This window comes from Acanthaster planci, linkage group LG14, assembly GCF_054643075.1.
Source record: "Acanthaster planci isolate LZ-2023a linkage group LG14, COTS_SCS, whole genome shotgun sequence".
Lineage (NCBI taxonomy): Eukaryota > Metazoa > Echinodermata > Asteroidea > Valvatida > Acanthasteridae > Acanthaster > Acanthaster planci.
The window spans coordinates 13,286,204-13,296,784 of record NC_141790.1 but is presented as its reverse complement, the minus strand read 5'-3'; the positions used below and the strand labels follow the sequence as shown (position 1 = coordinate 13,296,784).

Below are 10,581 nucleotides of genomic sequence, written 5' to 3'. Positions count from 1 at the left end.
CTAGAAAAACAAACAAGCAAACTTATAATGTCGACAACGCTGCTATGACTATCTGAACTTCTGTTGTTTAGTTTATTCAACTTTGGAACAGTTCTATACTCTGTTGAATACGCTACGAAAACATGTTTCTGAAATATTTAACTACTTACGGTATGTCATAAAGACGAAGCGCACTTAAGTGGTCCTACAAATCCATTTGTATGAGTTTAAATAATGCATGCGAGAAGATATCCTCAGAAGATAGATTTCACAGTTATGTAAAAATCTTGCCAGATTAACTCCAGACCGTCTGATGCGTTGAAGTCCCTAATGGACGAATCATAAACACCACAATACCCAAAAGTTCCAGTCTTTGTTCCTTTGTTCTTTTCTGTTAGCTCGTGGGCGTCAAACTTAGATTAACTGAATCTACACGAATGAATTGGCATGTGGATTAATTTTTTTCAATTGAACTAGCTATTAGACTTTGAAGGAGCAAGAGACGACGTGATGTCATCAACTTCCCAGAAGGTTTCTAGGGAACGGAGGGAAAGACAAGCTGTCCCGCCCAAGGGTAATTGGAATTTATTGCAATGTCATTTAGAAAAATGGAAAGTAGTTTACCAACTGAAAAAGGAGCCGTGTGTTGAATTCCCTGATGGTCAATCTAGAGAGGCCTGCAAGTCACATTTTCTTCAAGAGAAACATTCAATGCGTGAATAGAGCGGACATGAAACATTTAGGCTTATCTTACGTACTGGAAGGAAGCTTTTCCACTCTCTTAAATCAAAACTTAAACGTAGACTAGTTAAACCTTTGAACTCAACGTTTTTAATGGTTTACAGAAAAAACAGTCCAAACTTTTGTACGATTTGAGACATACCGTAAGCTGAAACCAAGACGTGGTTGGATTTATTTTTAATTTAATACCCGATCTTCTTTGAGTGCTCATAATATGGTGTAAGCAGAATTTTGTCCGTCGATTTACTGATTTGAGTTGGGAATGATGAAAAGTTATTTTGTCTCAATAATCCTTCGTTGAAATCACGAGGATATGTTCCTGAATTCCGAATCAAAAGCATTCAAAATATCGCACGAACTGGCTGTTTTTTTCTTTTAAATTAAAGGCACCTTTTTAAATTGTCGAATCACGGAATTAAAGGAATCGATAAATCGTGCAGTGCAACAAATAATAAGAGAACACGAACCTCCCAAAGGTTCGATTGTTCGTCTACACGAGCTCCTTCAATTAATTATTCCGTCGTGGTCTTCGTAATTCTTTGTCTTTTAGTTTTGTGGGAAAGTCCTTGAAATTTCTAGTAATAGGATCTTTGCAAACTTAAGAATTATAGTTTAAAGTTTTTAAATTATGTTTTGGAGTCACCAAACTGTTTAGGGGCTTTTTTGACTGACGCTGCATTAATATCGACAAACAGTCTTTCACATAACCAGCTACATGAAAAACAGAGCGACATGAAAAACATAAATCACTCAAGTACCTTAAAGTTACTCGCGGATCATATGGAATACGCCTTGTACAACCTATTTCGTATAAGGCAGAGATTACAACAATCAAAGTGTAAACTTAAAACGTACAAATCATAGATTATTGCCGATCGCTGATTTAGTATCGTGTAAACCCATGTATTAATTTGCATTCTATGATATACCTCGTTTAAAATCAGACAGTGATGGACAACTTGCCTTTGGTAACAAGCGCCCAATAGATACACAGCGCACATGTGCAAACAGGTCCACCAACGCATGAACTAGAAAAAACAGGTTCCGGCTAAAATGGCTTGTGTCGCCACTGCGTCTGGTCTTCATCGTGACTATTCCAAATCTTGCCTATTTGCGGGGGGGGGGCATTTCTACGAATTTAAGAAGCGATAAATTAAATTTGGTTATGATTGGGGTAATAACTTAACAGATTCTTGAACATGAAATATTTCAAAATACAGGTGTTGTGGTGGGCTCTCCCGCTTTTTATTTTAAACAAGACTTATTCGACCGTTTATTATCAAATTTACAATTTCCACCTCTCAAACACTATGATATTTCTCGGCTGTCGTATTGATTAGAGCTCAGTCATTTCTAAAAGTTTCAAAAGCCATATCCAACTGACGAAAATAATTTAAGAAACACACAACAGTCGTAGATAGGTAACGATGCGCCTGCAAGAAAGCCGGCAGCTTTCATGTCTGTCTAATCGTACGAATTAAGGGCGTGTAATGCCGATATTGGCGCACCTTTTTCCCTGACAAGGTATGATGTACAAAGCGCTAGAAGGCTTCTGTTTAGTCGGTAATTGGTTAGCTGCATCCAGCCCCCCAGGAGTAGTATCTGCACTAACCAGGAGGGGACATGATACTCCAGCACACCTAGCCTCGGGTGACAATTTCAGTTCGTCTTTACAATTAGGTTTCGGCAAATCTATTAATCTGTTTGATGATGTGGTGAGGTGCGCTAGAAACACATGCTGCGTAAACGACTGATCGGCTTACAACAAAGATACGCAGAATTGCATTTGAAAGCAACACTATGTACGAGCCCCTTTTAAGAATCCAATACGTCAACGAAGACTTCCATTAAAGACGTCATAATTCTTAATTAAGCGCAAAGTGCAGCTGTCATAACAGATCCAGAATGTTTTCAAGGTTTTTTTAATATGAAGATCAGAACGTATGTTATACTTACTTCTGGAGACGCTGAACTGAACTGATATAGAAATTTACAATCTCCAAATACTAATGATCGTACTATTCTTAAATAAGAAATTTAAACCTTACAACATGTCTACAAGATTTTCACCTTCTCGGATGAGTCATTTGATATAAATTAATATTAGCAGTATCCCCTTACACAATTATAACGCCAAGCGCCTCCAACATAAGTGTCAACAAACTGCCGAATTGGATGAAAGCCAATTTACTTAGCCTGAAAAAATAAAGCAAACACGCCACCGCACAGCGTTTTCCTCTTTTATAAGTCGGCAGTGAGTTGTTGAACCCAAAAACCAGAGGAGAAAAACGAAAGCCCTCATCACAAGAAATGAGATCACCTCTAGAGCGGACAGGTTGCCTGGCCAAACATCGCGTTGAGAGTCAAGAGTTCCTCTTAAGCCAAATAACGAACGAAAAAAATGAAAAATAAACATGAATGGCATCATAATATAGGACAGATGCAGTAAACCGGTTTTAATTTTTAAAATCTTTAAACAGGATACACAATCAGAGGCTGTTTTACATCAGCGTCCTGTGCAGTACAGAGACAAAGTAAGATTAACCGATAAGACCACAATAGTGTTAAAAAATAACCTAATTAAAAAAAGCTTCTTATACATTATTTTAAAACCATCAAAACAGGATGCATTCTGGACTTTATAGCCCCGAGAGATTGCTTTAATAACACATTCCATGTTAGGCCAAGGGACTACAACATTCAGAGAATCAGCGTTTCTAGTTTTAAATCCATGCCTATCAACATGCATCTCAATATTATTACAAAGCCTGTCAGGGGCTAGATCATGAACACGTGTATACATATTACAAGCTAAATAACTGTCCCTCCTTTACTCAAAAGTCTGCCAAGAAAGGGCCCTCATGATATCATCATCATGAGAATTAATATAATCAAAGTTATTAGCAACAATCCTGGCTGCTCTTTTTGTAGCCTAGAAAGAGTCTCCCTGTTGGTCATTGAGCAGTTGCCCCACACAGAACTGGCATAGTCTAGACATGGCTGAATGGTTGTTTTGTATAAGGTATTAGTGGACCATGACTAAGGCCATTTGCAGTGTGGGTTTTTGGATTCCGATAGGGGCTCTTTGGTATCTTCCTGCAAACTCCTCCCATATTGCACAGATGTCCTCAATTATTTTAAGCGTAGTGTGGGGAAACCTTAACTGACACGAAACGGAGAGGTGTAGATTTTTCTGTTCAAATTGGAAAAATAGCAAGAACCAAAACAATTGTAATAAAAATAAAACAAGCAATATAGCATCAAAGTAGAAGTAGTATATAATTTGATAACGTTTTGTAGAGCCAAAATTATACTAACAGTAATCCAGTGATCATTTGACGAAATTTAAAGGCATATCCTAACGTTACTGAAAGCGGTATTTTTGTAACGGATTACATGGAATTTTTTTTTAAAAATTCCTCAGGGACATCAACGTCCACTAAGTCAACATATCACCGAGAGGGTAATCCATCCGACCATATTTGTGTAGGACATCGGCTGACTATCGACTTTTCTTGGCAATAAAGCACTGCTATATTAATCAATTTCATTTAAGCAGGAAGGCTTTGGAATGACTTTGGTGTTCCTTCGTCTGACTTGACTGTATTAGTGATTATTTGGTTAGAAATGGAACCGGTTGTTTACATTTTGGTAAAATAAATCTAAGAAAAATACTGACTACACCGTATTATTCGCTGAAGGTTGGTAGTTGCAAAGAAAGATTTCCTTGGTGTTTTGTTGTCATGCATTCACTCTACTAATGTAATAACTCTGAGATCGCCTGTTCCTCGCATTCAATGTGACGTTACTGAAACGTCCCCTGAAAATGGATTACAATAATCTGATGAAGGAGGTGGCTAAATGAAATGGCAAGTTTGATAAAAATCGATTTGAGATGCGTGGAGATTCTTCTAAAACTCTGTCATTCAGCACTATTCGACAACCTGACAAGAGTTCATTGTAAACCGCATTACTCTTTCCGCTAATTCACGACAACCAGCATGTGGCAGCAAGCTTGGTCCCCGGTTCTTGGGTGTCTCAATCAAGTTTAGTCGCTGTGCAAGGGGTGAGACGTTCCGGGTGCTTACAGATTCTAAAATGTTACTAGTAAACGACTAGTTGCAATTTACGGGCAAGGTTGTTAGCGATTGGGGCGCTTACCTCCCGGACTACATGAGGTGCAGCTGCTATAAGCACGTAGTCATGCCGACGCACGTGCTTTGGAACCTGTCAGTGAAGACACAACGGCAAGATATTTCAATCTAGGCGATAGGGGTAACGTTTCACACCTCTGGCACCCCATCTGTAGTTTTCTCACCCCCCAGCGGTCTAACCACGCCTCCATGTTGAGAAAGAACCTCACTGACACCACTGCAGCACCTTTGGTTTTGTTTTTGGAAATACACCAGGGGAGTGGTATTGGGCTCGGGGGGGGGTACTCACCTTGAAGAAACTTTTTTGAAGCTGTCGGCTGAGGATGTGTGGGGAATCCGAAAATTTTAATGTGTTGGGGATAGAGTACTGAGAGATGTGATTAATGCCTTTTCTCCACACAGTCTCTTGACGACGGAGCATACTGTCCGAAACGTTGAGTACCGGGCACCTCCTGTTCGTTTCAGAACCACACATGCTCATAAAAAGATGTATCTTTACATAGTGCTATTGCATACCTTTTACCTAACCTACCACCTTCATCATGAAAAGCTTCAAAGCTCATGCATGATCAGTCCCTGTTAGCATTCGAAGCAAAATCCAGGCAAGGAACTTTGTATATTATCATGCATTTGATAGAATTTCGTGCAAGTGGTTCACAAGCACTTATGGCATTTTGTAATATACGGTAACGTGTTAATGTAACAAAAGTGATATCACCGTAAACATCAACTTGAAAAATGTATTTTTAGCAGGTGCAAAATGTCAAACTTCTGCAATCATGCCAATTAGATTTCCCAAATCTACATGTTGGTGCTATTCACAATTTAAATTGTAATTTTCGATTCTTTGGGCTGCATACGAAAGATTATAAGGGATGACGCTATTCCAGGTCAGTGAGAAAGGGAGAAAAAGGGACTACATCCACGTGAATGGAGCAGACCATTTGAGATTTGAGTACAGTTGCGCATTTTGTCTCGAGCCAATCTGAGCAAGGACGCCTGAGAGCTACTAGTGATGTAACTTGATAATCTCTTACTCCAGCATGCCCGTTTTGAGCGGGCGCCAATTTGCCGCAAATTGGCTGTTTCATTCACATGGTAGCCGTTGATATGATAGCTTTGGTAACATGCAACCAGCACAATCTCCAAGGAGTGGGCAGGCAGCGATATCTCGGGGGAGTTTCAAACACAAAGAACAGATAAATGTTGGCCAGAGAGAAATCATACCAATCACGAATGGGCTGCTGATCAGTTGGTTTTTGCGCTCTCTTAATTTAATAAAACGCGCCCGTGCATGTGACCTCAAATAGGGATACGTAACGGGATAACACCATCTAAAAGCAATTTTGTGGTAATTTATTGCTAAAGGATGGTCCGCGACAGTGAAGATGTAAATATCGTGCATGCCGTGATGAAATCAATTGGCCGAGACTAAAATGATAATTATCAGAAATGCCTGCCAAGCACTGAGATAAGTATTCTCGTAAATGAGTTGCTGTTTTTTACCAAACAAAATGTATTTGATACACGTAAATTTGGAAAAAAAAACAGGCAAAATTATTTCGATCACAATAACCATTTTATAGTGAACATTTGCATGAACTCGTCACGGGAAAGAAGTGACAGTGATTTGTACTTAAACGCCGGGTATAAGACGAAAAGAAAACGACAATTCTCCAAAAGCTGACGGCAAGACTATTTTCTTAGTCAATTTACCGTTCAAAACTGTATCAGTCTGTTAGCAGCAATGACTTTGACTGACGTTGATTTTTAGTTGGTAACCCGTGTTTTTTTTTATTTTCATTCGTCCACTTTTCTTGGTATATACTTTTTGCTTGGTGTGGCTAATAGAGTGCCCGAGGTATGATGCCAAGTATTAAATCCGCCTGGTTTCGAGAAGGTCGCTGGACAATTGCCAACGACGATACAGGAGCTCAACACAACAATGTCAGTTTGGAAAGATCGAGTTGAAGGTGGGGAAATAAGTGCCTAAGGGAAGCTGCATAAAATAGCATAAACACACGGTGAAACATGGAAATTGGCAACCGTTATCTTGCGCCGCACAGGGTGAGCGTTTCACAAATTAACTGCCCCATCGATTGGGGGTGGACACTTCTTCCTCAAATGACGCAAGAGCATTACTGAAAAAGAAAGGGGAGGGGTAATCTCTTTGCCTATTTCGTAAACGATACATAGACGCGTCACGGTTTGCTGGATGTGTTTTTATAATGACTCGTGCAGGTGTCTCCTTAATAACGGATGCGTGGATTCTGAATTAATTTTCAATTTCATGCTTGTCAAGCAGCCTTCCCTATATATCTTCATGACCATTTTGGGACGTCCAGCATTTAATGTGCTGACTTCGAGATATGAAATCACACAATCTTGCCAGTGACAAATATATAGAAGCGGCAGTACTTTGGAAATTTCAACCGAGTATTTTAGAATAGTTGGCATTCTTACCTGTTCCTTCCTCCTCTTGTGTGGCTGGTTTGAGTCCCGTTAATGACATCATAATGATATGGGTTTCTATGCGTGATTTTTTGTTCTCTGGGTATAAACGTTCCCCTCAGGTCCTTATACCCTAACTGAATGTTTTCACTTGTCAGACAAATCTTGCGTGAAACTAAAATGGAAAAGCTATAAAACTTAACGAACATCGCGGTGTTACAACAGGTCATCCTGCAGGGTCCTAGAAAAACTCCTCTATACATTAACAAACACCAATTACACCGCCCTAAGTTTGGCGTCGCTTATTTGGATGGTTGTGATTGGACATCCCTACGTAAACGACAACAGGTATACACAGTATTGCATTTCGTCGAAGCACTGCCCTGGCTTTTGTAAAACTTGGTGATCTCAATCAACTTCACATAGCTCCTCTCCTTACTGACAACCGACAGGTGGTTGATAACATGAATATATCATCTACTAGATCATATTGTAGCCGATATTAGAAGTGATCTTCACACAAATGTCCAAATACATTCTCTCGTTGGCAAGTCAAAGCACAATACCGTGCCGTGCCGCCAAATATGAGTTCACATATTACAAAACCAGCAAGTGAAAGATAGCATGACCTGTGCCCAACAGCGTCATATAAATTTCATTTGGTAGACGGATTACCAACTATCGAATGGGCAGAAGACCTGAACAGAAATGAAAGTTGCTTTTAAAATTACGATCCTCACTTAATGCTCTCTCTCTCTCTCCGGAAACTTGGAATACATCCATATTATGATAAACGCTCCGCCCCCTAAATTCTGATCCAAATAAGCTGAAGTCAATTTTCACATAAAGAAGTCCTTATCGACTGTTCCTGGCTTACAAATAGCGGCAGTCGACAGCTGTAGTACCGCTGAACCCCCTGGAAAGCCCGGCCTATTCGCTGGTTTCCCAAGGGGGAACTAAGTCAAACCAGTCTTACTCCTCACAAGGTAGGATAAATAGTATAAAGCCTGTGACTGTCGACGTCTTCATGTTCATATACATGTACGTTGATGACATGTCAGTTGTCGAGTGCTGGAAATCCAGGCAGCCATGCAATATTCAGGTAACACTCAATGAATTTGTGACTTAGTGTGCAAACTGAAATCAACAAGACAATTCCTCTTGTCCTAGGTTATAGATATACATGTATGTCGAAAGAAAAGGACTAGATGCTTTAATTAACCTATCGACTTAGCAATACAATACCTCCAGAGTAATACAGTTGCTATATCCAGAGTATGCAAAAGGACTTCAAAAATTGTTCAGCAGTTAATCCGACAAGAGTTTTTAGAAGGCTATTGGTTCTAAAGGTAATTTTTTACTCTTTTTTCGGTCCCAAGACATTTATGCGCCTGTAATTATTTTGTAAGACAGCGGTAGGGTTTAATTTCAACACGTGGCTAGCTACTGAAGACAGGGCAGCAGCATATGTTGGATTTTCCTGAATATGAAGATATGAAAAAGTACAATTTCTTTCACATAGGCCTACGAAATTAAAAAAAAATATTTGCACTTCAGTCAGGTGACAGATGCAAAATTGCATTTCTATATTATATTCAGTTGTGCAACGAAAATACTCTCAGTCACTTCCCTTTTTTATTGGGGATGCACAGAGGAAAAATAAGGAGGTGTAGCCTATGCTAGTCACTTATCAGTTGTTTTTACATATCCTGTCATCATGTTTAGTGGGTTCTGTAATTATACAGGATCATCAAAAGCTGTTCATGATAACGCTTCTGCAGCGCCCTCTTACGGTTGAGCAAACACTGAGATCGCGTGATGAGCTGACGTCCGAGTCTCTTGCGGGCAGTGAATGACTTATCAACAGATTGAGATGGAAAATAGTACATTCCAAAACGCATTGGATATGGAGTCGTTTCTGGGAAGACGGGTGATCATAAACTATGGATCGGGACAGCAAACAAATCCATTTTGGAGGAGTGAAGAACTTGTTAAAATTACATATTCCCTTCTGAATTCGTTTTTCGATTATGAATTTTTTTTGAAGTTTTAAAGGGTTTTGATGTGTATTTTAAAGTTAGCTTTGCAGTTCTATTACATCAATGTTATTCTTAAAATGATAAAACAAGGAGTTCTCAAAAGAAATTCTGTCTAAAATTATGCCATAAAACTTCACTGTTGACAGCAAGATTGAAAGTATCACCATAATCCACAGGTATTGATGGACCCTAGAAAGATACTTCCAATGAGAAAGAACTGGACACATCCGAGAAGATGTCAGAAAAACTGGATGTATTAAAGACTTCAAGATGGCTAAATGGAATTTAACATTTTTTTTCAATTACACTTCAGTGTTGACTCAGCCTGTCACTGCAAGAGCTATTTCGAGTTTCAACCTCTTTCGAATTGACCTGCATGGAATTACATGATCAAAATACAATCTTACCTGACCTTGTCCTTAAGTTAAACTGAGGGATACAGTTTGTGTGTCAAACTATCCAGGTCACGGTCTTCTGTGAACAAGACTCCTCTCAAAGTTGGGCAATTTAGCCACGGGATGTACTCCAAACCGTAGTTTTAACTGTCGTAGAAAGAGATGTGCGAGTTGAAATTAATCTTGAACAGTTTATCTTGATCAGACAGAGAGAAGAGCATTTCGCCATCAGGAAGCTTTCAAACCTTATTTTGAAGTCTTTGAATGTACTAAAGAATGTGCCAGCAAGTCAACTTGCAATTATTCATACACAATAATCGAAGCTGTACACATTTGAGTTTTCAGTATGCTCCCTGAAGACCCTGGCCTTCAACAAAATGTATATACATGTAGACTGCCTACCTTGCCAACAAAACGACGGAGTCCAGCAGTCTTTCAAAGGTACATTGTTTCCTTAACGGCGTTGTTTTTAGGCGACATGAATTCGCTTTCTTAAAGAGTAAAATGTTATGTTGCGGTCTACGTAGTTTCCCGCCTTCTTTCCAATCTTTTCTTGAACTTTTTTTATTTCCAGAGCAGGATAATAAATTCCCGGGCAAACAAAATGGCTGTCGCGTACCGCCGCTCACGTACACACACAATTACAAGTAGAGTTACATGCACGCGTGCCTCGAACTAATAAGGGCGATCGCAACTTTTTGACGGGGACAAATTGTTTCTAACTAGTGACTTTATCCGCCTCTTTATAGATGCAGAGACAGAATATGAGTTTAAAACACACTGGAATATCTGGGCAAAGTTTGTTTCAGCTTGTTTGCAATA

General features: G+C 39.4%; 1 long non-coding RNA gene across 1 annotated transcript in view; it reads right to left on the bottom strand.

Annotated features, from left to right (window-relative positions):
- LOC110981680 (uncharacterized) overlaps positions 1 to 10,347 on the bottom strand; it is a 39,494-nt gene extending 29,147 nt beyond the window's left edge. The window contains exons 1-2 of the long non-coding RNA XR_015427711.1: positions 10,162 to 10,347; positions 9,772 to 9,906 (exon numbers count right to left, since the gene is read on the bottom strand). This is a non-coding gene — a long non-coding RNA (uncharacterized LOC110981680). The remainder of the gene's footprint in view (positions 1 to 9,771; positions 9,907 to 10,161) is intronic.
- Positions 10,348 to 10,581: the final 234 nt, after the last annotated feature.